Below are 23,264 nucleotides of genomic sequence, written 5' to 3'. Positions count from 1 at the left end.
GGCTCTCTGGGGGTAAGTGGCACCACATCAAAGACCCCGTCATTGCGAGGGTGAGGACCTGAGAGGTATTTTCAAAATCTAAGAAAGAGGACAAGGACCAGGCCGGTGAGGGAAGCAGGCCCAAATTTCAGAGTCTCTGCTCAAAGCACAGAAAATCAAAAAGGTGGACAGTTCCCATGCGTCTGTCTGGGAATATGCAAATTCCTTTCTGTACACACCTCAGCTCATTAGGAGGCATTGCGGCTGCTGGGCAAGGGGAACGGGAAGCGTGCATCAGGCTTTAGGTGAAGTGGCCCTGTAGGACTTTTGTCCCCCAGCGATTTTACGCTTTCCACACCATCCTTCCAATCGTTAGGCTGTGAGCCACCACTGTGCTCTGCACATAGCCATGCACTTTAAGTCCCTTTTTCGCACATACTTTCATTAAACCTGAATATAGAAGTATATATCTGTCTAGGCTAGAGGCACATGAAACAGGACTGGCGTGCCGCTTCAAGTGTACCTGAGAGGAATCTGACTCAGGATTGGCCACCCTCTCAGGGCACCGACTCAGGATTGGCCAACCTCTATGGGGCACCTCTAACGTGCACAAATAACGGGCAAGCCCTATGAAAAGCACAGCGTGAGTCTAGGTGCCACCTTGAAAAAGGAGGGTGACGTCTGGCCTCTGACAGCAGGAATATTAAGAGATGAGAAAACATACTGCCTGCTATCGTGAAATTCCAAGATAGTCACGAAAAGCAATCTCATGCACTGCACAAGCTCTTTCCCATGATGCACCTCTCCTGCACTCTGTCGATGCAAATGAGCAAGCAGAGAGTTCAGGAATAAAACACCTAAGCTCATGTCCCCAAAAAACAGCAGCAGACAACTCGCAGATATATTCACCAATTTCTAATGCTTTTCTTTTAAACACACGATAAACAGCCTCACCTGTGGTAAGGCTTAAAAAAATTGAATAAACTCGTAAATGTTCCTCTCCACGGAAATCTTTAGTAAAAGGCAAAAGATTTTTTCGTTTTGAAGAGAAACCAGAGTAAGTTAGAATATGGCTCTCTGGGGGTAAGTGGCACCACATCAAAGACCCCGTCATTGCGAGGGTGAGGACCTGAGAGGTATTTTTAGGCTCTAAGAAAGAGGACAAGAACCAGGCCAGTGAGGGAAGCAGGCCCAATTTTCAGAGTCTCTGCTCAAAGCACAGAAAATCAAAAAGGTGGACAGTTCCCATGCGTCTGTCTGGAAATATGCAAATTCTTTTCTGTACACACCTCAGCTCATTAGGAGACGTTGCGGCTGCTGGGCAAGGGGAACGGGAAGCGTGCATCAGGCTTTAGGTGAAGTGACACTGTAGGACTTTTGTCCCCCAGCGATTTTACGCTTTCCACACCATCCTTCCAATCGATAGGCTGTGAGCCACCACTGTGCTCTGCACATAGCCATGCACTTTAAGTCCCTTTTTCGCATGTACTTTCATTAAACCTGAATATAGAAGTATATGTCTAGGCTAGAGGCACATGAAACAGGACTGGCGTGCCGCTTCAAGTGTACCTGAGAGGAATCTGACTCAGGATTGGCCACCCTCTCAGGGCACCGACTCAGGATTGGCCAACCTCTATGGGGCACCTCTAACGGGCACAAATAATGGGCAAGCCATATGAAAAGCACAGAGTGAGTCTAGGTGCCACCTTGAAAAAGGAGGGCGACGTCTGGCCTCTGACAGCAGGAATATTAAGAGAGGAGAAAACATACTGCCTGCTATCGTGAAATTCCAAGATAGTCACGAAAAGCAATCTCATGCACTGTACAAGCTCTTTCCCATGATGCACCTCTCCTGCACTCTGTCTATGCAAATGAGCAAGCAGAGAGTTCAGGAATAAAACACCTAAGCTCATGTCCCCAAAAAACAGCAGCAGACAACTGGCAGATATTCCCCAATTTCTAATGCTTTTCTTTTAAACACACGATAAACAGCCTCACCTGTGGTAAGGCTTAAAAAAATTGAATAAACTCGTAAATGTTCCTCTCCACGGAAATCTTTAGTAAAAGGCAAAAGATTTTTTCGTTTTGAAGAGAAACCAGAGTAAGTTAGAATATGGCTCTCTGGGGGTAAGTGGCACCACATCAAAGACCCTGTCATTGCGATGGTGAGGACCTGAGAGGTATTTTCAGGCTCTAAGAAAGAGGACAAGAACCAGGCCGGTGAGGAAAGCAGGCCCAAATTTCAGAGTCTCTGCTCAAAGCACAGAAAATCAAAAAGGTGGACAGTTCCCATGCGTCTGTCTGGGAATATGCAAATTCTTTTCTGTACACACCTCAGCTCATTAGGAGGCGTTGCGGCTGCTGGGCAAGGGGAACGGGAAGCGTGCATCAGGCTTTAGGTGAAGTGACACTGTAGGACTTTTGTCCCCCAGCGATTTTACGCTTTCCACACCATCCTTCCAATCGATAGGCTGTGAGCCACCACTGTGCTCTGCACATAGCCATGCACTTTAAGTCCCTTTTTCGCACGTACTTTCATTAAACCTGAATATAGAAGTATATATCTGTCTAGGCTAGAGGCACATGAAACAGGACTGGCGTGCCGCTTCAAGTGTACCTGAGAGGAGTCTGACTCAGGATTGGCCACCCTCTCAGGGCACCGACTCAGGATTGGCCAACCACTATGGGGCACCTCTAACGTGCACAAATAACGGGCAAGCCCTATGAAAAGCACAGCGTGAGTCTAGGTGCCACCTTGAAAAAGGAGGGTGACGTCTGGCCTCTGACAGCAGGAATATTAAGAGAGGAGAAAACATACTGCCTGCTATCGTGAAATTCCAAGATAGTCACGAAAAGCAATCTCATGCACTGCACAAGCTCTTTCCCATGATGCACCTCTCCTGCACTCTGTCGATGCAAATGAGCAAGCAGAGAGTTCAGGAATAAAACACCTAAGCTCATGTCCCCAAAAAACAGCAGCAGACAACTCGCAGATATATTCATCAATTTCTAATGCTTTTCTTTTAAACACACGATAAACAGCCTCACCTGTGGTAAGGCTTAAAAAAATTGAATAAACTCGTAAATGTTCCTCTCCACGGAAATCTTTAGTAAAAGGCGAAAGATTTTTTCGTTTTGAAGAGAAACCAGAGTAAGTTAGAATATGGCTCTCTGGGGGTAAGTGGCACCACATCAAAGACCCCGTCATTGCGAGGGTGAGGACCTGAGAGGTATTTTTAGGCTCTAAGAAAGAGGACAAGAACCAGGCCAGTGAGGGAAGCAGGCTCAATTTTCAGAGTCTCTGCTCAAAGCACAGAAAATCAAAAAGGTGGACAGTTCCCATGCGTCTGTCTGGAAATATGCAAATTCTTTTCTGTACACACCTCAGCTCATTAGGAGACGTTGCGGCTGCTGGGCAAGGGGAACGGGAAGCGTGCATCAGGCTTTAGGTGAAGTGACACTGTAGGACTTTTGTCCCCCAGCGATTTTACGCTTTCCACACCATCCTTCCAATCGATAGGCTGTGAGCCACCACTGTGCTCTGCACATAGCCATGCACTTTAAGTCCCTTTTTCGCATGTACTTTCATTAAACCTGAATATAGAAGTATATATCTGTCTAGGCTAGAGGCACATGAAACAGGACTGGCGTGCCGCTTCAAGTGTACCTGAGAGGAATCTGACTCAGGATTGGCCACCCTCTCAGGGCACCGACTCAGGATTGGCCAACCTCTATGGGGCACCTCTAACAGGCACAAATAATGGGCAAGCCCTATGAAAAGCACAGCGTGAGTCTAGGTGCCACCTTGAAAAAGGAGGGCGACGTCTGGCCTCTGACAGCAGGAATATTAAGAGAGGAGAAAACATACTGCCTGCTATCGTGAAATTCCAAGATAGTCACGAAAAGCAATCTCATGCACTGTACAAGCTCTTTCCCATGATGCACCTCTCCTGCACTCTGTCTATGCAAATGAGCAAGCAGAGAGTTCAGGAATAAAACACCTAAGCTCATGTCCCCAAAAAACAGCAGCAGACAACTGGCAGATATTCCCCAATTTCTAATGCTTTTCTTTTAAACACACGATAAACAGCCTCACCTGTGGTAAGGCTTAAAAAAATTGAATAAACTCGTAAATGTTCCTCTCCACGGAAATCTTTAGTAAAAGGCGAAAGATTTTTTCGTTTTGAAGAGAAACCAGAGTAAGTTAGAATATGGCTCTCTGGGGGTAAGTGGCACCACATCAAAGACCCCGTCATTGCGAGGGTGAGGACCTGAGAGGTATTTTTAGGCTCTAAGAAAGAGGACAAGAACCAGGCCAGTGAGGGAAGCAGGCCCAATTTTCAGAGTCTCTGCTCAAAGCACAGAAAATCAAAAAGGTGGACAGTTCCCATGCGTCTGTCTGGAAATATGCAAATTCTTTTCTGTACACACCTCAGCTCATTAGGAGACGTTGCGGCTGCTGGGCAAGGGGAACGGGAAGCGTGCATCAGGCTTTAGGTGAAGTGACACTGTAGGACTTTTGTCCCCCAGCGATTTTACGCTTTCCACACCATCCTTCCAATCGATAGGCTGTGAGCCACCACTGTGCTCTGCACATAGCCATGCACTTTAAGTCCCTTTTTCGCACGTACTTTCATTAAACCTGAATATAGAAGTATATATCTGTCTAGGCTAGAGGCACATGAAACAGGACTGGCGTGCCGCTTCAAGTGTACCTGAGAGGAATCTGACTCAGGATTGGCCACCCTCTCAGGGCACCGACTCAGGATTGGCCAACCTCTATGGGGCACCTCTAACGGGCACAAATAATGGGCAAGCCCTATGAAAAGCACAGCGTGAGTCTAGGTGCCACCTTGAAAAAGGAGGGCGACATCTGGCCTCTGACAGCAGGAATATTAAGAGAGGAGAAAACATACTGCCTGCTATCGTGAAATTCCAAGATAGTCACGAAAAGCAATCTCATGCACTGTACAAGCTCTTTCCCATGATGCACCTCTCCTGCACTCTGTCTATGCAAATGAGCAAGCAGAGAGTTCAGGAATAAAACACCTAAGCTCATGTCCCCAAAAAACAGCAGCAGACAACTGGCAGATATTCCCCAATTTCTAATGCTTTTCTTTTAAACACACGATAAACATCCTCACCTGTGGTAAGGCTTAAAAAAATTGAATAAACTCGTAAATGTTCCTCTCCACGGAAATCTTTAGTAAAAGGTGAAAGATTTTTTCGTTTTGAAGAGAAACCAGAGTAAGTTAGAATATGGCTCTCGGGGGGTAAGTGGCACCACATCAAAGACCCCGTCATTGCGAGGGTGAGGACCTGAGAGGTATTTTCAAAATCTAAGAAAGAGGACAAGAACCAGGCCGGTGAGGGAAGCAGACCCAAATTTCAGAGTCTCTGCTCAAAGCACAGAAAATCAAAAAGGTGGACAGTTCCCATGCGTCTGTCTGGGAATATGCAAATTCTTTTCTGTACACACCTCAGCTCATTAGGAGGCGTTGCGGCTGCTGGGCAAGGGGAACGGGAAGCGTGCATCAGGCTTTAGGTGAAGTGGCACTGTAGGACTTTTGTCCCCCAGCGATTTTACGCTTTCCACACCATCCTTCCAATCGTTAGGCTGTGAGCCACCACTGTGCTCTGCACATAGCCATGCACTTTAAGTCCCTTTTTCGCACGTACTTTCATTAAACCTGAATATAGAAGTATATATCTGTCTAGGCTAGAGGCACATGAAACAGGACTGGCGTGCCGCTTCAAGTGTACCTGAGAGGAATCTGACTCAGGATTGGCCACCCTCTCAGGGCACCGACTCAGGATTGGCCAACCTCTATGGGGCACCTCTAACGGGCACAAATAATGGGCAAGCCCTATGAAAAGCACAGCGTGAGTCTAGGTGCCACCTTGAAAAAGGAGGGTGACGTCTGGCCTCTGACAGCAGGAATATTAAGAGAGGAGAAAACATACTGCCTGCTATCGTGAAATTCCAAGATAGTCACGAAAAGCAATCTCATGCACTGCACAAGCTCTTTCCCATGATGCACCTCTCCTGCACTCTGTCTATGCAAATGAGCAAGCAGAGAGTTCAGGAATAAAACACCTAAGCTCATGTCCCCAAAAAACAGCAGCAGACAACTCGCAGATATTCCCCAATTTCTAATGCTTTTCTTTTAAACACACGATAAACAGCCTCACCTGTGGTAAGGCTTAAAAAAATTGAATAAACTCGTAAATGTTCCTCTCCACGGAAATCTTTAGTAAAAGGCGAAATATTTTTTCGTTTTGAAGAGAAACCAGAGTAAGTTAGAATATGGCTCTCTGGGGGTAAGTGGCACCACATCAAAGACCCCGTCATTGCGATGGTGAGGACCTGAATGGTATTTTCAGGCTCTAAGAAAGAGGACAAGAACCAGGCCGGTGAGGGAAGCAGGCCCAAATTTCAGAGTCTCTGCTCAAAGCACAGAAAATCAAAAAGGTGGACAGTTCCCATGCGTCTGTCTGGGAATATGCAAATTCCTTTCTGTACACACCTCAGCTCATTAGGAGGCATTGCGGCTGCTGGGCAAGGGGAACGGGAAGCGTGCATCAGGCTTTAGGTGAAGTGGCCCTGTAGGACTTTTGTCCCCCAGCGATTTTACGCTTTCCACACCATCCTTCCAATCGTTAGGCTGTGAGCCACCACTGTGCTCTGCACATAGCCATGCACTTTAAGTCCCTTTTTCGCACATACTTTCATTAAACCTGAATATAGAAGTATATATCTGTCTAGGCTAGAGGCACATGAAACAGGACTGGCGTGCCGCTTCAAGTGTACCTGAGAGGAATCTGACTCAGGATTGGCCACCCTCTCAGGGCACCGACTCAGGATTGGCCAACCTCTATGGGGCACCTCTAACGGGCACAAATAATGGGCAAGCCCTATGAAAAGCACAGCGTGAGTCTAGGTGCCACCTTGAAAAAGGAGGGCGACATCTGGCCTCTGACAGCAGGAATATTAAGAGAGGAGAAAACATACTGCCTGCTATCGTGAAATTCCAAGATAGTCACGAAAAGCAATCTCATGCACTGTACAAGCTCTTTCCCATGATGCACCTCTCCTGCACTCTGTCTATGCAAATGAGCAAGCAGAGAGTTCAGGAATAAAACACCTAAGCTCATGTCCCCAAAAAACAGCAGCAGACAACTGGCAGATATTCCCCAATTTCTAATGCTTTTCTTTTAAACACACGATAAACATCCTCACCTGTGGTAAGGCTTAAAAAAATTGAATAAACTCGTAAATGTTCCTCTCCACGGAAATCTTTAGTAAAAGGTGAAAGATTTTTTCGTTTTGAAGAGAAACCAGAGTAAGTTAGAATATGGCTCTCGGGGGGTAAGTGGCACCACATCAAAGACCCCGTCATTGCGAGGGTGAGGACCTGAGAGGTATTTTCAAAATCTAAGAAAGAGGACAAGAACCAGGCCGGTGAGGGAAGCAGACCCAAATTTCAGAGTCTCTGCTCAAAGCACAGAAAATCAAAAAGGTGGACAGTTCCCATGCGTCTGTCTGGGAATATGCAAATTCTTTTCTGTACACACCTCAGCTCATTAGGAGGCGTTGCGGCTGCTGGGCAAGGGGAACGGGAAGCGTGCATCAGGCTTTAGGTGAAGTGGCACTGTAGGACTTTTGTCCCCCAGCGATTTTACGCTTTCCACACCATCCTTCCAATCGTTAGGCTGTGAGCCACCACTGTGCTCTGCACATAGCCATGCACTTTAAGTCCCTTTTTCGCACGTACTTTCATTAAACCTGAATATAGAAGTATATATCTGTCTAGGCTAGAGGCACATGAAACAGGACTGGCGTGCCGCTTCAAGTGTACCTGAGAGGAATCTGACTCAGGATTGGCCACCCTCTCAGGGCACCGACTCAGGATTGGCCAACCTCTATGGGGCACCTCTAACGGGCACAAATAATGGGCAAGCCCTATGAAAAGCACAGCGTGAGTCTAGGTGCCACCTTGAAAAAGGAGGGTGACGTCTGGCCTCTGACAGCAGGAATATTAAGAGAGGAGAAAACATACTGCCTGCTATCGTGAAATTCCAAGATAGTCACGAAAAGCAATCTCATGCACTGCACAAGCTCTTTCCCATGATGCACCTCTCCTGCACTCTGTCTATGCAAATGAGCAAGCAGAGAGTTCAGGAATAAAACACCTAAGCTCATGTCCCCAAAAAACAGCAGCAGACAACTCGCAGATATTCCCCAATTTCTAATGCTTTTCTTTTAAACACACGATAAACAGCCTCACCTGTGGTAAGGCTTAAAAAAATTGAATAAACTCGTAAATGTTCCTCTCCACGGAAATCTTTAGTAAAAGGCGAAATATTTTTTCGTTTTGAAGAGAAACCAGAGTAAGTTAGAATATGGCTCTCTGGGGGTAAGTGGCACCACATCAAAGACCCCGTCATTGCGATGGTGAGGACCTGAATGGTATTTTCAGGCTCTAAGAAAGAGGACAAGAACCAGGCCGGTGAGGGAAGCAGGCCCAAATTTCAGAGTCTCTGCTCAAAGCACAGAAAATCAAAAAGGTGGACAGTTCCCATGCGTCTGTCTGGGAATATGCAAATTCCTTTCTGTACACACCTCAGCTCATTAGGAGGCATTGCGGCTGCTGGGCAAGGGGAACGGGAAGCGTGCATCAGGCTTTAGGTGAAGTGGCCCTGTAGGACTTTTGTCCCCCAGCGATTTTACGCTTTCCACACCATCCTTCCAATCGTTAGGCTGTGAGCCACCACTGTGCTCTGCACATAGCCATGCACTTTAAGTCCCTTTTTCGCACATACTTTCATTAAACCTGAATATAGAAGTATATATCTGTCTAGGCTAGAGGCACATGAAACAGGACTGGCGTGCCGCTTCAAGTGTACCTGAGAGGAATCTGACTCAGGATTGGCCACCCTCTCAGGGCACCGACTCAGGATTGGCCAACCTCTATGGGGCACCTCTAACGGGCACAAATAATGGGCAAGCCATATGAAAAGCACAGCGTGAGTCTAGGTGCCACCTTGAAAAAGGAGGGCGACGTCTGGCCTCTGACAGCAGGAATATTAAGAGAGGAGAAAACATACTGCCTGCTATCGTGAAATTCCAAGATAGTCACGAAAAGCAATCTCATGCACTGTACAAGCTCTTTCCCATGATGCACCTCTCCTGCACTCTGTCTATGCAAATGAGCAAGCAGAGAGTTCAGGAATAAAACACCTAAGCTCATGTCCCCAAAAAACAGCAGCAGACAACTGGCAGATATTCCCCAATTTCTAATGCTTTTCTTTTAAACACACGATAAACAGCCTCACCTGTGGTAAGGCTTAAAAAAATTGAATAAACTCGTAAATGTTCCTCTCCACGGAAATCTTTAGTAAAAGGCGAAAGATTTTTTCGTTTTGAAGAGAAACCAAAGTAAGTTAGAATATGGCTCTCTGGGGGTAAGTGGCACCACATCAAAGACCCCGTCATTGCGAGGGTGAGGCCCTGAGAGGTATTTTTAGGCTCTAAGAAAGAGGACAAGAACCAGGCCAGTGAGGGAAGCAGGCCCAATTTTCAGAGTCTCTGCTCAAAGCACAGAAAATCAAAAAGGTGGACAGTTCCCATGCGTCTGTCTGGAAATATGCAAATTCTTTTCTGTACACACCTCAGCTCATTAGGAGACGTTGCGGCTGCTGGGCAAGGGGAACGGGAAGCGTGCATCAGGCTTTAGGTGAAGTGACACTGTAGGACTTTTGTCCCCCAGCGTTTTTACGCTTTCCACACCATCCTTCCAATCGATAGGCTGTGAGCCACCACTGTGCTCTGCACATAGCCATGCACTTTAAGTCCCTTTTTCGCACGTACTTTCATTAAACCTGAATATAGAAGTATATATCTGTCTAGGCTAGAGGCACATGAAACAGGACTGGCGTGCCGCTTCAAGTGTACCTGAGAGGAATCTGACTCAGGATTGGCCACCCTCTCAGGGCACCGACTCAGGATTGGCCAACCTCTATGGGGCACCTCTAACGGGCACAAATAATGGGCAAGCCCTATGAAAAGCACAGCGTGAGTCTAGGTGCCACCTTGAAAAAGGAGGGCGACGTCTGGCCTCTGACAGCAGGAATATTAAGAGAGGAGAAAACATACTGCCTGCTATCGTGAAATTCCAAGATAGTCACGAAAAGCAATCTCATGCACTGTACAAGCTCTTTCCCATGATGCACCTCTCCTGCACTCTGTCTATGCAAATGAGCAAGCAGAGAGTTCAGGAATAAAACACCTAAGCTCATGTCCCCAAAAAACAGCAGCAGACAACTGGCAGATATTCCCCAATTTCTAATGCTTTTCTTTTAAACACACGATAAACATCCTCACCTGTGGTAAGGCTTAAAAAAATTGAATAAACTCATAAATGTTCCTCTCCACGGAAATCTTTAGTAAAAGGCGAAAGATTTTTCTGTTTTGAAGAGAAACCAGAGTAAGTTAGAATATGGCTCTCTGGGGGTAAGTGGCACCACATCAAAGACCCCGTCATTGCGAGGGTGAGGACCTGAGATGTATTTTCAAAATCTAAGAAAGAGGACAAGAACCAGGCCGGTGAGGGAAGCAGGCCCAAATTTCAGAGTCTCTGCTCAAAGCACAGAAAATCAAAAAGGTGGACAGTTCCCATGCGTCTGTCTGGGAATATGCAAATTCTTTTCTGTACACACCTCAGCTCATTAGGAGGCGTTGCGGCTGCTGGGCAAGGGGAACGGGAAGCGTGCATCAGGCTTTAGGTGAAGTGGCACTGTAGGACTTTTGTCCCCCAGCGATCTTACGCTTTCCACACCATCCTTCCAATCGTTAGGCTGTGAGCCACCACTGTGCTCTGCACATAGCCATGCACTTTAAGTCCCTTTTTCGCACGTACTTTCATTAAACCTGAATATAGAAGTATATATCTGTCTAGGCTAGAGGCACATGAAACAGGACTGGCGTGCCGCTTCAAGTGTACCTGAGAGGAATCTGACTCAGGATTGGCCACCCTCTCAGGGCACCGACTCAGGATTGGCCAACCTCTATGGGGCACCTCTAACGTGCACAAATAACGGGCAAGCCCTATGAAAAGCACAGCGTGAGTCTAGGTGCCACCTTGAAAAAGGAGGGTGACGTCTGGCCTCTGACAGCAGGAATATTAAGAGAGGAGAAAACATACTGCCTGCTATCGTGAAATTCCAAGATAGTCACGAAAAGCAATCTCATGCACTGCACAAGCTCTTTCCCATGATGCACCTCTCCTGCACTCTGTCGATGCAAATGAGCAAGCAGAGAGTTCAGGAATAAAACACCTAAGCTCATGTCCCCAAAAACAGCAGCAGACAACTCGCAGATATATTCACCAATTTCTAATGCTTTTCTTTTAAACACACGATAAACAGCCTCACCTGTGGTAAGGCTTAAAAAAATTGAATAAACTCGTAAATGTTCCTCTCCACGGAAATCTTTAGTAAAAGGCGAAAGATTTTTTCGTTTTGAAGAGAAACCAGAGTAAGTTAGAATATGGCTCTCTGGGGGTAAGTGGCACCACATCAAAGACCCCGTCATTGCGAGGGTGAGGACCTGAGAGGTATTTTTAGGCTCTAAGAAAGAGGACAAGAACCAGGCCAGTGAGGGAAGCAGGCCCAATTTTCAGAGTCTCTGCTCAAAGCACAGAAAATCAAAAAGGTGGACAGTTCCCATGCGTCTGTCTGGGAATATGCAAATTCTTTTCTGTACACACCTCAGCTCATTAGGAGGCGTTGCGGCTGCTGGGCAAGGGGAACGGGAAGCGTGCATCAGGCTTTAGGTGAAGTGACACTGTAGGACTTTTGTCCCCCAGCGATTTTACGCTTTCCACACCATCCTTCCAATCGATAGGCTGTGAGCCACCACTGTGCTCTGCACATAGCCATGCACTTTAAGTCCCTTTTTCGCACGTACTTTCATTAAACCTGAATATAGAAGTATATATCTGTCTAGGCTAGAGGCACATGAAACAGGACTGGCGTGCCGCTTCAAGTGTACCTGAGAGGAATCTGACTCAGGATGGGCCACCCTCTCAGGGCACCGACTCAGGATTGGCCAACCTCTATGGGGCACCTCTAACGGGCACAAATAATGGGCAAGCCCTATGAAAAGCACAGCGTGAGTCTAGGTGCCACCTTGAAAAAGGAGGGCGACGTCTGGCCTCAGACAGCAGGAATATTAAGAGAGGAGAAAACATACTGCCTGCTATCGTGAAATTCCAAGATAGTCACGAAAAGCAATCTCATGCACTGCACAAGCTCTTTCCCATGATGCACCTCTCCTGCACTCTGTCTATGCAAATGAGCAAGCAGAGAGTTCAGGAATAAAACACCTAAGCTCATGTCCCCAAAAAACAGCAGCAGACAACTCGCAGATATTCCCCAATTTCTAATGCTTTTCTTTTAAACACACGATAAACAGCCTCACCTGTGGTAAGGCTTAAAAAAATTGAATAAACTCGTAAATGTTCCTCTCCACGGAAATCTTTAGTAAAAGGCGAAAGATTATTTCGTTTTGAAGAGAAACCAGAGTAAGTTAGAATATGGCTCTCTGGGGGTAAGTGGCACCACATCAAAGACCCCGTCATTGCGATGGTGAGGACCTGAGAGGTATTTTCAGGCTCTAAGAAAGAGGACAAGAACCAGGCCGGTGAGGGAAGCAGGCCCAAATTTCAGAGTCTCTGCTCAAAGCACAGAAAATCAGAAAGGTGGACAGTTCCCATGCGTCTTTCTGGGAATATGCAAATTCTATTCTGTACACACCTCAGCTCATTAGGAGGCGTTGCGGCTGCTGGGCAAGGGGAACGGGAAGCGTGCATCAGGCTTTAGGTGAAGTGACACTGTAGGACTTTTGTCCCCCAGCGATTTTACGCTTTCCACACCATCCTTTCAATCGATAGGCTGTGAGCCACCACTGTGCTCTGCACATAGCCATGCACTTTAAGTCCCTTTTTCGCACGTACTTTCATTAAACCTGAATATAGAAGTATATATCTGTCTAGGCTAGAGGCACATGAAACAGGACTGGCGTGCCGCTTCAAGTGTACCTGAGAGGAGTCTGACTCAGGATTGGCCACCCTCTCAGGGCACCGACTCAGGATTGGCCAACCTCTATGGGGCACCTCTAACGGGCACAAATAATGGGCAAGCCCTATGAAAAGCACAGCGTGAGTCTAGGTGCCACCTTGAAAAAGGAGGGTGACGTCTGGCCTCTGACAGCAGGAATATTAAGAGAGGAGAAAACATACTGCCTGCTATCGTGAAATTCCAAGATAGTCACGAAAAGCAATCTCATGCACTGCACAAGCTCTTTCCCATGATGCACCTCTCCTGCACTCTGTCTATGCAAATGAGCAAGCAGAGAGTTCAGGAATAAAACACCTAAGCTCATGTCCCCAAAAAACAGCAGCAGACAACTCGCAGATATTCCCCAATTTCTAATGCTTTTCTTTTAAACACACGATAAACAGCCTCACCTGTGGTAAGGCTTAAAAAAATTGAATAAACTCGTAAATGTTCCTCTCCACGGAAATCTTTAGTAAAAGGCAAAAGATTTTTTCGTTTTGAAGAGAAACCAGAGTAAGTTAGAATATGGCTCTCTGGGGGTAAGTGGCACCACATCAAAGACCCCGTCATTGCGAGGGTGAGGACCTGAGAGGTATTTTCAAAATCTAAGAAAGAGGACAAGAACCAGGCCGGTGAGGGAAGCAGGCCCAAATTTCAGAGTCTCTGCTCAAAGCACATAAAATCAAAAAGGTGGACAGTTCCCATGCGTCTGTCTGGGAATATGCAAATTCTTTTCTGTACACACCTCAGCTCATTAGGAGGCGTTGCGGCTGCTGGGCAAGGGGAACGGGAAGCGTGCATCAGGCTTTAGGTGAAGTGGCACTGTAGGACTTTTGTCCCCCAGCGATTTTACGCTTTCCACACCATCCTTCCAATCGTTAGGCTGTGAGCCACCACTGTGCTCTGCACATAGCCATGCACTTTAAGTCCCTTTTTCGCACGTACTTTCATTAAACCTGAATATAGAAGTATATATCTGTCTAGGCTAGAGGCACATGAAACAGGACTGGCGTGCCGCTTCAAGTGTACCTGAGAGGAATCTGACTCAGGATTGGCCACCCTCTCAGGGCACCGACTCAGGATTGGCCAACCTCTATGGGGCACCTCTAACGGGCACAAATAATGGGCAAGCCCTATGAAAAGCACAGCGTGAGTCTAGGTGCCACCTTGAAAAAGGAGGGCGACGTCTGGCGTCTGACAGCAGGAATATTAAGAGAGGAGAAAACATACTGCCTGCTATCGTGAAATTCCAAGATAGTCACGAAAAGCAATCTCATGCACTGTACAAGCTCTTTCCCATGATGCACCTCTCCTGCACTCTGTCTATGCAAATGAGCAAGCAGAGAGTTCAGGAATAAAACACCTAAGCTCATGTCCCCAAAAAACAGCAGCAGACAACTGGCAGATATTCCCCAATTTCTAATGCTTTTCTTTTAAACACACGATAAACATCCTCACCTGTGGTAAGGCTTAAAAAAATTGAATAAACTCGTAAATGTTCCTCTCCACGGAAATCTTTAGTAAAAGGCGAAAGATTTTTCTGTTTTGAAGAGAAACCAGAGTAAGTTAGAATATGGCTCTCTGGGGGTAAGTGGCACCACATCAAAGACCCCGTCATTGCGAGGGTGAGGACCTGAGAGGTATTTTCAAAATCTAAGAAAGAGGACAAGAACCAGGCCGGTGAGGGAAGCAGGCCCAAATTTCAGAGTCTCTGCTCAAAGCACAGAAAATCAAAAAGGTGGACAGTTCCCATGCGTCTGTCTGGGAATATGCAAATTCTTTTCTGTACACACCTCAGCTCATTAGGAGGCGTTGCGGCTGCTGGGCAAGGGGAACGGGAAGCGTGCATCAGGCTTTAGGTGAAGTGGCACTGTAGGACTTTTGTCCCCCAGCGATCTTACGCTTTCCACACCATCCTTCCAATCGTTAGGCTGTGAGCCACCACTGTGCTCTGCACATAGCCATGCACTTTAAGTCCCTTTTTCGCACGTACTTTCATTAAACCTGAATATAGAAGTATATATCTGTCTAGGCTAGAGGCACATGAAACAGGACTGGCGTGCCGCTTCAAGTGTACCTGAGAGGAATCTGACTCAGGATTGGCCACCCTCTCAGGGCACCGACTCAGGATTGGCCAACCTCTATGGGGCACCTCTAACGTGCACAAATAACGGGCAAGCCCTATGAAAAGCACAGCGTGAGTCTAGGTGCCACCTTGAAAAAGGAGGGTGACGTCTGGCCTCTGACAGCAGGAATATTAAGAGAGGAGAAAACATACTGCCTGCTATCGTGAAATTCCAAGATAGTCACGAAAAGCAATCTCATGCACTGCACAAGCTCTTTCCCATGATGCACCTCTCCTGCACTCTGTCGATGCAAATGAGCAAGCAGAGAGTTCAGGAATAAAACACCTAAGCTCATGTCCCCAAAAAACAGCAGCAGACAACTCGCAGATATATTCACCAATTTCTAATGCTTTTCTTTTAAACACACGATAAACAGCCTCACCTGTGGTAAGGCTTAAAAAAATTGAATAAACTCGTAAATGTTCCTCTCCACGGAAATCTTTAGTAAAAGGCGAAAGATTTTTTCGTTTTGAAGAGAAACCAGAGTAAGTTAGAATATGGCTCTCTGGGGGTAAGTGGCACCACATCAAAGACCCCGTCATTGCGAGGGTGAGGACCTGAGAGGTATTTTTAGGCTCTAAGAAAGAGGACAAGAACCAGGCCAGTGAGGGAAGCAGGCCCAATTTTCAGAGTCTCTGCTCAAAGCACAGAAAATCAAAAAGGTGGACAGTTCCCATGCGTCTGTCTGGGAATATGCAAATTCTTTTCTGTACACACCTCAGCTCATTAGGAGGCGTTGCGGCTGCTGGGCAAGGGGAACGGGAAGCGTGCATCAGGCTTTAGGTGAAGTGACACTGTAGGACTTTTGTCCCCCAGCGATTTTACGCTTTCCACACCATCCTTCCAATCGATAGGCTGTGAGCCACCACTGTGCTCTGCACATAGCCATGCACTTTAAGTCCCTTTTTCGCACGTACTTTCATTAAACCTGAATATAGAAGTATATATCTGTCTAGGCTAGAGGCACATGAAACAGGACTGGCGTGCCGCTTCAAGTGTACCTGAGAGGAATCTGACTCAGGATTGGCCACCCTCTCAGGGCACCGACTCAGGATTGGCCAACCTCTATGGGGCACCTCTAACGGGCACAAATAATGGGCAAGCCCTATGAAAAGCACAGCGTGAGTCTAGGTGCCACCTTGAAAAAGGAGGGCGACGTCTGGCCTCAGACAGCAGGAATATTAAGAGAGGAGAAAAGATACTGCCTGCTATCGTGAAATTCCAAGATAGTCACGAAAAGCAATCTCATGCACTGCACAAGCTCTTTCCCATGATGCACCTCTCCTGCACTCTGTCTATGCAAATGAGCAAGCAGAGAGTTCAGGAATAAAACACCTAAGCTCATGTCCCCAAAAAACAGCAGCAGACAACTCGCAGATATTCCCCAATTTCTAATGCTTTTCTTTTAAACACACGATAAACAGCCTCACCTGTGGTAAGGCTTAAAAAAATTGAATAAACTCGTAAATGTTCCTCTCCACGGAAATCTTTAGTAAAAGGCGAAAGATTATTTCGTTTTGAAGAGAAACCAGAGTAAGTTAGAATATGGCTCTCTGGGGGTAAGTGGCACCACATCAAAGACCCCGTCATTGCGATGGTGAGGACCTGAGAGGTATTTTCAGGCTCTAAGAAAGAGGACAAGAACCAGGCCGGTGAGGGAAGCAGGCCCAAATTTCAGAGTCTCTGCTCAAAGCACAGAAAATCAGAAAGGTGGACAGTTCCCATGCGTCTTTCTGGGAATATGCAAATTCTATTCTGTACACACCTCAGCTCATTAGGAGGCGTTGCGGCTGCTGGGCAAGGGGAACGGGAAGCGTGCATCAGGCTTTAGGTGAAGTGACACTGTAGGACTTTTGTCCCCCAGCGATTTTACGCTTTCCACACCATCCTTTCAATCGATAGGCTGTGAGCCACCACTGTGCTCTGCACATAGCCATGCACTTTAAGTCCCTTTTTCGCACGTACTTTCATTAAACCTGAATATAGAAGTATATATCTGTCTAGGCTAGAGGCACATGAAACAGGACTGGCGTGCCGCTTCAAGTGTACCTGAGAGGAATCTGACTCAGGATTGGCCACCCTCTCAGGGCACCGACTCAGGATTGGCCAACCTCTATGGGGCACCTCTAACGGGCACAAATAATGGGCAAGCCCTATGAAAAGCACAGCGTGAGTCTAGGTGCCACCTTGAAAAAGGAGGGTGACGTCTGGCCTCTGACAGCAGGAATATTAAGAGAGGAGAAAACATACTGCCTGCTATCGTGAAATTCCTAGATAGTCACGAAAAGCAATCTCATGCACTGCACAAGCTCTTTCCCATGATGCACCTCTCCTGCACTCTGTCTATGCAAATGAGCAAGCAGAGAGTTCAGGAATAAAACACCTAAGCTCATGTCCCCAAAAAACAGCAGCAGACAACTCGCAGATATTCCCCAATTTCTAATGCTTTTCTTTTAAACACACGATAAACAGCCTCACCTGTGGTAAGGCTTAAAAAAATTGAATAAACTCGTAAATGTTCCTCTCCACGGAAATCTTTAGTAAAAGGCGAAAGATTTTTTCGTTTTGAAGAGAAACCAGAGTAAGTTAGAATATGGCTCTCTGGGGGTAAGTGGCACCACATCAAAGACCCCGTCATTGCGAGGGTGAGGACCTGAGAGGTATTTTCAAAATCTAAGAAAGAGGACAAGAACCAGGCCGATGAGGGAAGCAGGCCCAAATTTCAGAGTCTCTGCTCAAAGCACAGAAAATCAAAAAGGTGGACAGTTCCCATGCGTCTGTCTGGGAATATGCAAATTCTTTTCTGTACACACCTCAGCTCATTAGGAGGCGTTGCGGCTGCTGGGCAAGGGGAACGGGAAGCGTGCATCAGGCTTTAGGTGAAGTGGCACTGTAGGACTTTTGTCCCCCAGCGATTTTACGCTTTCCACACCATCCTTCCAATCGTTAGGCTGTGAGCCACCACTGTGCTCTGCACATAGCCATGCACTTTAAGTCCCTTTTTCGCACGTACTTTCATTAAACCTGAATATAGAAGTATATATCTGTCTAGGCTAGAGGCACATGAAACAGGACTGGCGTGCCGCTTCAAGTGTACCTGAGAGGAATCTGACTCAGGATTGGCCACCCTCTCAGGGCACCGACTCAGGATTGGCCAACCTCTATGGGGCACCTCTAACGGGCACAAATAATGGGCAAGCCCTATGAAAAGCACAGCGTGAGTCTAGGTGCCACCTTGAAAAAGGAGGGTGACGTCTGGCCTCTGACAGCAGGAATATTAAGAGAGGAGAAAACATACTGCCTGCTATCGTGAAATTCCAAGATAGTCACGAAAAGCAATCTCATGCACTGCACAAGCTCTTTCCCATGATGCACCTCTCCTGCACTCTGTCTATGCAAATGAGCAAGCAGAGAGTTCAGGAATAAAACACCTAAGCTCATGTCCCCAAAAAACAGCAGCAGACAACTCGCAGATATTCCCCAATTTCTAATGCTTTTCTTTTAAACACACGATAAACAGCCTCACCTGTGGTAAGGCTTAAAAAAAATGAATAAACTCGTAAATGTTCCTCTCCACGGAAATCTTTAGTAAAAGGCGAAAGATTTTTTCGTTTTGAAGAGAAACCAGAGTAAGTTAGAATATGGCTCTCTGGGGGTAAGTGGCACCACATCAAAGACCCCGTCATTGCGATGGTGAGGACCTGAGAGGTATTTTCAGGCTCTAAGAAAGAGGACAAGAACCAGGCCGGTGAGGGAAGCAGGCCCAAATTTCAGAGTCTCTGCTCAAAGCACAGAAAATCAAAAAGGTGGACAGTTACCATGCGTCTGTCTGGGAGTATGCAAATTCTTTTCTGTACACACCTCAGCTCATTAGGAGGCGTTGCGGCTGCTGGGCAAGGGGAACAGGAAGCGTGCATCAGGCTTTAGGTGAAGTGACACTGTAGGACTTTTGTCCCCCAGCGATTTTACGCTTTCCACACCATCCTTCCAATCGATAGGCTGTGAGCCACCACTGTGCTCTGCACATAGCCATGCACTTTAAGTCCCTTTTTCGCACGTACTTTCATTAAACCTGAATATAGAAGTATATATCTGTCTAGGCTAGAGGCACATGAAACAGGACTGGCGTGCCGCTTCAAGTGTACCTGAGAGGAGTCTGACTCAGGATTGGCCACCCTCTCAGGGCACCGACTCAGGATTGGCCAACCTCTATGGGGCACCTCTAACGGGCACAAATAATGGGCAAGCCCTATGAAAAGCACAGCGTGAGTCTAGGTGCCACCTTGAAAAAGGAGGGTGACGTCTGGCCTCTGACAGCAGGAATATTAAGAGCGGAGAAAACATACTGCCTGCTATCGTGAAATTCCTAGATAGTCACGAAAAGCAATCTCATGCACTGCACAAGCTCTTTCCCATGATGCACCTCTCCTGCACTCTGTCTATGCAAATGAGCAAGCAGAGAGTTCAGGAATAAAACACCTAAGCTCATGTCCCCAAAAAACAGCAGCAGACAACTCGCAGATATTCCCCAATTTCTAATGCTTTTCTTTTAAACACACGATAAACAGCCTCACCTGTGGTAAGGCTTAAAAAAATTGAATAAACTCGTAAATGTTCCTCTCCACGGAAATCTTTAGTAAAAGGCGAAAGATTTTTTCGTTTTGAAGAGAAACCAGAGTAAGTTAGAATATGGCTCTCTGGGGGTAAGTGGCACCACATCAAAGACCCCGTCATTGCGAGGGTGAGGACCTGAGAGGTATTTTCAAAATCTAAGAAAGAGGACAAGAACCAGGCCGATGAGGGAAGCAGGCCCAAATTTCAGAGTCTCTGCTCAAAGCACAGAAAATCAAAAAGGTGGACAGTTCCCATGCGTCTGTCTGGGAATATGCAAATTCTTTTCTGTACACACCTCAGCTCATTAGGAGGCGTTGCGGCTGCTGGGCAAGGGGAACGGGAAGCATGCATCAGGCTTTAGGTGAAGTGGCACTGTAGGACTTTTGTCCCCCAGCGATTTTACGCTTTCCACACCATCCTTCCAATCGTTAGGCTGTGAGCCACCACTGTGCTCTGCACATAGCCATGCACTTTAAGTCCCTTTTTCGCACGTACTTTCATTAAACCTGAATATAGAAGTATATATCTGTCTAGGCTAGAGGCACATGAAACAGGACTGGCGTGCCGCTTCAAGTGTACCTGAGAGGAATCTGACTCAGGATTGGCCACCCTCTCAGGGCACCGACTCAGGATTGGCCAACCTCTATGGGGCACCTCTAACGGGCACAAATAATGGGCAAGCCCTATGAAAAGCACAGCGTGAGTCTAGGTGCCACCTTGAAAAAGGAGGGTGACGTCTGGCCTCTGACAGCAGGAATATTAAGAGAGGAGAAAACATACTGCCTGCTATCGTGAAATTCCAAGATAGTCACGAAAAGCAATCTCATGCACTGCACAAGCTCTTTCCCATGATGCACCTCTCCTGCACTCTGTCTATGCAAATGAGCAAGCAGAGAGTTCAGGAATAAAACACCTAAGCTCATGTCCCCAAAAAACAGCAGCAGACAACTCGCAGATATTCCCCAATTTCTAATGCTTTTCTTTTAAACACACGATAAACAGCCTCACCTGTGGTAAGGCTTAAAAAAAATGAATAAACTCGTAAATGTTCCTCTCCACGGAAATCTTTAGTAAAAGGCGAAAGATTTTTTCATTTTGAAGAGAAACCAGAGTAAGTTAGAATATGGCTCTCTGGGGGTAAGTGGCACCACATCAAAGACCCCGTCATTGCGATGGTGAGGACCTGAGAGGTATTTTCAGGCTCTAAGAAAGAGGACAAGAACCAGGCCGGTGAGGGAAGCAGGCCCAAATTTCAGAGTCTCTGCTCAAAGCACAGAAAATCAAAAAGGTGGACAGTTACCATGCGTCTGTCTGGGAGTATGCAAATTCTTTTCTGTACACACCTCAGCTCATTAGGAGGCGTTGCGGCTGCTGGGCAAGGGGAACAGGAAGCGTGCATCAGGCTTTAGGTGAAGTGACACTGTAGGACTTTTGTCCCCCAGCGATTTTACGCTTTCCACACCATCCTTCCAATCGATAGGCTGTGAGCCACCACTGTGCTCTGCACATAGCCATGCACTTTAAGTCCCTTTTTCGCACGTACTTTCATTAAACCTGAATATAGAAGTATATATCTGTCTAGGCTAGAGGCACATGAAACAGGACTGGCGTGCCGCTTCAAGTGTACCTGAGAGGAATCTGACTCAGGATTGGCCACCCTCTCAGGGCACCGACTCAGGATTGGCCAACCTCTATGGGGCACCTCTAACGGGCACAAATAATGGGCAAGCCCTATGAAAAGCACAGCGTGAGTCTAGGTGCCACCTTGAAAAAGGAGGGCGACGTCTGGCCTCAGACAGCAGGAATATTAAGAGAGGAGAAAACATACTGCCTGCTATCGTGAAATTCCAAGATAGTCACGAAAAGCAATCTCATGCACTGCACAAGCTCTTTCCCATGATGCACCTCTCCTGCACTCTGTCTATGCAAATGAGCAAGCAGAGAGTTCAGGAATAAAACACCTAAGCTCATGTCCCCAAAAAACAGCAGCAGACAACTCGCAGATATTCCCCAATTTCTAATGCTTTTCTTTTAAACACACGATAAACAGCCTCACCTGTGGTAAGGCTTAAAAAAATTGAATAAACTCGTAAATGTTCCTCTCCACGGAAATCTTTAGTAAAAGGCGAAAGATTATTTCGTTTTGAAGAGAAACCAGAGTAAGTTAGAATATGGCTCTCTGGGGGTAAGTGGCACCACATCAAAGACCCCGTCATTGCGATGGTGAGGACCTGAGAGGTATTTTCAGGCTCTAAGAAAGAGGACAAGAACCAGGCCGGTGAGGGAAGCAGGCCCAAATTTCAGAGTCTCTGCTCAAAGCACAGAAAATCAGAAAGGTGGACAGTTCCCATGCGTCTTTCTGGGAATATGCAAATTCTATTCTGTACACACCTCAGCTCATTAGGAGGCGTTGCGGCTGCTGGGCAAGGGGAACGGGAAGCGTGCATCAGGCTTTAGGTGAAGTGACACTGTGGGACTTTTGTCCCCCAGCGATTTTACGCTTTCCACACCATCCTTTCAATCGATAGGCTGTGAGCCACCACTGTGCTCTGCACATAGCCATGCACTTTAAGTCCCTTTTTCGCACGTGCTTTCATTAAACCTGAATATAGAAGTATATATCTGTCTAGGCTAGAGGCACATGAAACAGGACTGGCGTGCCGCTTCAAGTGTACCTGAGAGGAGTCTGACTCAGGATTGGCCACCCTCTCAGGGCACCGACTCAGGATTGGCCAACCTCTATGGGGCACCTCTAACGGGCACAAATAATGGGCAAGCCCTATGAAAAGCACAGCGTGAGTCTAGGTGCCACCTTGAAAAAGGAGGGTGACGTCTGGCCTCTGACAGCAGGAATATTAAGAGAGGAGAAAACATACTGCCTGCTATCGTGAAATTCCAAGATAGTCACGAAAAGCAATCTCATGCACTGCACAAGCTCTTTCCCATGATGCACCTCTCCTGCACTCTGTCTATGCAAATGAGCAAGCAGAGAGTTCAGGAATAAAACACCTAAGCTCATGTCCCCAAAAAACAGCAGCAGACAACTCGCAGATATTCCCCAATTTCTAATGCTTTTCTTTTAAACTCACGATAAACAGCCTCACCTGTGGTAAGGCTTAAAAAAATTGAATAAACTCGTAAATGTTCCTCTCCACGGAAATCTTTAGTAAAAGGCGAAAGATTTTTTCGTTTTGAAGAGAAACCAGAGTAAGTTAGAATATGGCTCTCTGGGGGTAAGTGGCACCACATCAAAGACCCCGTCATTGCGAGGGTGAGGACCTGAGAGGTATTTTCAAAATCTAAGAAAGAGGACAAGAACCAGGCCGGTGAGGGAAGCAGGCCCAAATTTCAGAGTCTCTGCTCAAAGCACAGAAAATCAAAAAGGTGGACAGTTCCCATGCGTCTGTCTGGGAATATGCAAATTCT

General features: G+C 46.8%; 22 non-coding genes across 22 annotated transcripts; all 22 read right to left on the bottom strand.

Annotated features, from left to right (window-relative positions):
- Positions 1-925: 925 nt before the first annotated feature.
- On the bottom strand, positions 926-1,040 carry LOC144800310 (U5 spliceosomal RNA). The gene has a single exon (XR_013604221.1). It is a non-coding gene; the product is annotated as a U5 spliceosomal RNA (small nuclear RNA).
- A 929-nt stretch (positions 1,041-1,969) lies between these two features.
- LOC144800309 (U5 spliceosomal RNA) lies at positions 1,970-2,084 on the bottom strand. Its single transcript, XR_013604220.1, has one exon. It is a non-coding gene; the product is annotated as a U5 spliceosomal RNA (small nuclear RNA).
- A 935-nt stretch (positions 2,085-3,019) lies between these two features.
- On the bottom strand, positions 3,020-3,134 carry LOC144801343 (U5 spliceosomal RNA). Its single transcript, XR_013605154.1, has one exon. It is a non-coding gene; the product is annotated as a U5 spliceosomal RNA (small nuclear RNA).
- A 933-nt stretch (positions 3,135-4,067) lies between these two features.
- Positions 4,068-4,182, bottom strand: LOC144801342 (U5 spliceosomal RNA). Its single transcript, XR_013605153.1, has one exon. It is a non-coding gene; the product is annotated as a U5 spliceosomal RNA (small nuclear RNA).
- Positions 4,183-5,115: 933 nt separating this feature from the next.
- Positions 5,116-5,230, bottom strand: LOC144800875 (U5 spliceosomal RNA). The gene has a single exon (XR_013604756.1). It is a non-coding gene; the product is annotated as a U5 spliceosomal RNA (small nuclear RNA).
- A 933-nt stretch (positions 5,231-6,163) lies between these two features.
- On the bottom strand, positions 6,164-6,278 carry LOC144800825 (U5 spliceosomal RNA). Its single transcript, XR_013604709.1, has one exon. It is a non-coding gene; the product is annotated as a U5 spliceosomal RNA (small nuclear RNA).
- A 933-nt stretch (positions 6,279-7,211) lies between these two features.
- On the bottom strand, positions 7,212-7,326 carry LOC144800873 (U5 spliceosomal RNA). The gene has a single exon (XR_013604754.1). It is a non-coding gene; the product is annotated as a U5 spliceosomal RNA (small nuclear RNA).
- A 933-nt stretch (positions 7,327-8,259) lies between these two features.
- Positions 8,260-8,374, bottom strand: LOC144800824 (U5 spliceosomal RNA). Its single transcript, XR_013604708.1, has one exon. It is a non-coding gene; the product is annotated as a U5 spliceosomal RNA (small nuclear RNA).
- A 933-nt stretch (positions 8,375-9,307) lies between these two features.
- On the bottom strand, positions 9,308-9,422 carry LOC144800420 (U5 spliceosomal RNA). The gene has a single exon (XR_013604324.1). It is a non-coding gene; the product is annotated as a U5 spliceosomal RNA (small nuclear RNA).
- A 933-nt stretch (positions 9,423-10,355) lies between these two features.
- On the bottom strand, positions 10,356-10,470 carry LOC144800864 (U5 spliceosomal RNA). The gene has a single exon (XR_013604746.1). It is a non-coding gene; the product is annotated as a U5 spliceosomal RNA (small nuclear RNA).
- Positions 10,471-11,404: 934 nt separating this feature from the next.
- LOC144801341 (U5 spliceosomal RNA) lies at positions 11,405-11,519 on the bottom strand. Its single transcript, XR_013605152.1, has one exon. It is a non-coding gene; the product is annotated as a U5 spliceosomal RNA (small nuclear RNA).
- A 933-nt stretch (positions 11,520-12,452) lies between these two features.
- Positions 12,453-12,567, bottom strand: LOC144800688 (U5 spliceosomal RNA). Its single transcript, XR_013604577.1, has one exon. It is a non-coding gene; the product is annotated as a U5 spliceosomal RNA (small nuclear RNA).
- A 933-nt stretch (positions 12,568-13,500) lies between these two features.
- LOC144800307 (U5 spliceosomal RNA) lies at positions 13,501-13,615 on the bottom strand. Its single transcript, XR_013604218.1, has one exon. It is a non-coding gene; the product is annotated as a U5 spliceosomal RNA (small nuclear RNA).
- A 933-nt stretch (positions 13,616-14,548) lies between these two features.
- On the bottom strand, positions 14,549-14,663 carry LOC144800910 (U5 spliceosomal RNA). Its single transcript, XR_013604790.1, has one exon. It is a non-coding gene; the product is annotated as a U5 spliceosomal RNA (small nuclear RNA).
- Positions 14,664-15,598: 935 nt separating this feature from the next.
- On the bottom strand, positions 15,599-15,713 carry LOC144801340 (U5 spliceosomal RNA). The gene has a single exon (XR_013605151.1). It is a non-coding gene; the product is annotated as a U5 spliceosomal RNA (small nuclear RNA).
- A 933-nt stretch (positions 15,714-16,646) lies between these two features.
- Positions 16,647-16,761, bottom strand: LOC144800687 (U5 spliceosomal RNA). The gene has a single exon (XR_013604576.1). It is a non-coding gene; the product is annotated as a U5 spliceosomal RNA (small nuclear RNA).
- A 933-nt stretch (positions 16,762-17,694) lies between these two features.
- LOC144801339 (U5 spliceosomal RNA) lies at positions 17,695-17,809 on the bottom strand. Its single transcript, XR_013605150.1, has one exon. It is a non-coding gene; the product is annotated as a U5 spliceosomal RNA (small nuclear RNA).
- Positions 17,810-18,742: 933 nt separating this feature from the next.
- LOC144800443 (U5 spliceosomal RNA) lies at positions 18,743-18,857 on the bottom strand. Its single transcript, XR_013604345.1, has one exon. It is a non-coding gene; the product is annotated as a U5 spliceosomal RNA (small nuclear RNA).
- Positions 18,858-19,790: 933 nt separating this feature from the next.
- On the bottom strand, positions 19,791-19,905 carry LOC144801338 (U5 spliceosomal RNA). Its single transcript, XR_013605149.1, has one exon. It is a non-coding gene; the product is annotated as a U5 spliceosomal RNA (small nuclear RNA).
- A 933-nt stretch (positions 19,906-20,838) lies between these two features.
- Positions 20,839-20,953, bottom strand: LOC144800690 (U5 spliceosomal RNA). Its single transcript, XR_013604578.1, has one exon. It is a non-coding gene; the product is annotated as a U5 spliceosomal RNA (small nuclear RNA).
- Positions 20,954-21,886: 933 nt separating this feature from the next.
- LOC144800686 (U5 spliceosomal RNA) lies at positions 21,887-22,001 on the bottom strand. The gene has a single exon (XR_013604575.1). It is a non-coding gene; the product is annotated as a U5 spliceosomal RNA (small nuclear RNA).
- A 933-nt stretch (positions 22,002-22,934) lies between these two features.
- LOC144801337 (U5 spliceosomal RNA) lies at positions 22,935-23,049 on the bottom strand. Its single transcript, XR_013605148.1, has one exon. It is a non-coding gene; the product is annotated as a U5 spliceosomal RNA (small nuclear RNA).
- Positions 23,050-23,264: the final 215 nt, after the last annotated feature.

The sequence above is a fragment of the Lissotriton helveticus genome, chromosome 12 (assembly GCF_964261635.1).
Source record: "Lissotriton helveticus chromosome 12, aLisHel1.1, whole genome shotgun sequence".
NCBI lineage: Eukaryota > Metazoa > Chordata > Amphibia > Caudata > Salamandridae > Lissotriton > Lissotriton helveticus.
This window is presented reverse-complemented; position numbering and strand designations above follow the sequence as displayed.